This window comes from Nanorana parkeri, unplaced genomic scaffold (assembly GCF_000935625.1).
Source record: "Nanorana parkeri isolate BGI_ZX_2015 unplaced genomic scaffold, ASM93562v1 scaffold216, whole genome shotgun sequence".
Classification (NCBI taxonomy): domain Eukaryota; kingdom Metazoa; phylum Chordata; class Amphibia; order Anura; family Dicroglossidae; genus Nanorana; species Nanorana parkeri.
Window position 1 is genome coordinate 1,161,244 of NW_017306484.1, and position 1,923 is coordinate 1,163,166.

At 42.1% G+C, this 1,923-nt stretch overlaps 1 protein-coding gene across 1 annotated transcript in view; it reads right to left on the reverse strand.

Annotated features, from left to right (window-relative positions):
• The window catches only part of LOC108786559 (arylamine N-acetyltransferase, pineal gland isozyme NAT-10-like), a 31,691-nt gene extending 30,925 nt beyond the window's left edge, over nt 1–766 (reverse strand). The window contains exon 1 of the mRNA XM_018555877.1: nt 648–766. The gene's annotated coding sequence lies outside the window, so the exon portion shown is untranslated. The remainder of the gene's footprint in view (nt 1–647) is intronic.
• Nucleotides 767–1,923: the final 1,157 nt, after the last annotated feature.

Here is a 1,923-nt window from a genome sequence, read left to right on the forward strand (position 1 = left end):
GTACACAATCACAAATATTTTGAATGGCTCTTTATTCACCTTAGGGCAGGTGACCCCATTGCCCTCCCCAGTTATATTTCAAAAAAGTTGACGCTTTGCCTTTGCTGAGCAGTGAACAGCTAGAACACGATTGGCTTCTACCCAGATAGCAAGGGTAACTTGCCACAAACTTGTGGCCGGGTTAAATTGTAATTCTTGTTAACTTGCTGCACACATTACCTGGAAAGTTGTAGACTTGCAGAACACTTGCCGCACAAGTTCTAGTTGACACTTTTTGAATTTGTAGCAAATTTGCTTGGCAAGTCTACAGCAAGAGTCCTGGCAAGAGCTCTGCAAGTGTACAGCACGTTTGCAAAGCACGTTGATCTGGAGACTTGCAATGCAGACTTGCTGTAATTGTGCAACAAAATTGTGAAGCTCGGCAAGTCTGCAATAGTTTAGCAAGTCATTTTCAAATTTGCAGCTCAATTGCTTGCTATCTGGGTATGAGTTACAGTTTATGGTAAAAGCTGCATCAGTGTAAATGTATCATGCATAAGCATTTTTTTATTTTTTTTAGTATGTTACAGAAGTGAGACCAGCCCATGTCATTACAAGCAGTGCTAATCGGTGCTAACAAAGGACGCTCGCTGTATAGGTTTATGTACCTGGCTGCCGTTCCTTATTTGTTGTTAAACGCGTCGCTGCGCTCGCTGTTCCGTGAATTTTTCCAGATGATTCTGCACAATAGCATTATCTGGAGTTAGTGGCCGGGACTTGGCACGCCTTGGCCGCCTCCCGTACAAGCCAATCTCGATGACCTGTTAACTCATGTAATGTGCTAAAAGCAGAGCAAACAATAATAAAGAAAGTGGGAGGCGGTTTTGGCTCTGGGATTTAAATGCATAAAAAATATGTTTTAGTGACTATTAAAAATGTATAATCTTTCTTTTTTTTTCCCCAGACACGGAAGGAGTGAAAATGTCATTTAATAGCTGAACAAATCTTCTATTACTGAGTTACAGACAAAAATCAAAGTCCATTTTTTTTTTCTCCGAGTGGCAATCCGGAGAGCACGGTATTAAAGACATTTGATATTTTAAATGAAAAGGTCAAACCAGCAGGGACTCTGGATGGAAGATCTGTGTGAGTTCAGATTTATATTATTACTCTGTTTCAGCAACAGGGTGACAACACAGGTGCAAAATTGGGGGACAGGGATAGAGAGTTATCACCCTATATCAGAAATTGTCTGGAGGAGGACACACAGCAGCACTTCTTCCCCACTCTATTCAAAACTAAGGGGAAAAGTTATGGCTAGACATACACATGAATTTAATCTGTATCTTGTGCAGTGATATTAGTATTAAGCCAATATTATATAATAATTACTATATTACATATCCACTGATTAGCCATACCATTGTGACAAACCGCCTAATATTGAGTAGGTCCCCCTTTTTACCACCAAAACAGCTCTGACCCATTGAGGAGTGGACTCCATTAGACCTCTGAAGGTATGCTGTGGTATGTGGCCCGTCCAGACATGCACTTCACTAGACCACTGAAGGTATGCTGTTGTATATGACCCGTCCAGGCAAGGACTTCACTAGACCTCTGACGGTATGCTGTGGTATCTGGCACCAAGACATCAGTGGCAGAACCTTTAAGTTGTGAGGTGAGGCCTCCATAGCCTGGACTTGTTTTTCCAGCACATCCCACAGATCGATTGGATTGAGATCTGGAGAATTTGGAGGCCAAGTCAACACCTCAAATTCGTTGTGTTCCTCAAACCATTCTTCAACCATTTTGCAGTGTGGCAGAGCACATTATCTTCCTGAAAGAGGCCACTGCCATCAGGGAATACCGTTTCCATGAAAGGGAGAATTTGGTCAGGAACAATGTTTAGGTCGGTGGTACGTGTCAAAGTAACATCCTCATGAA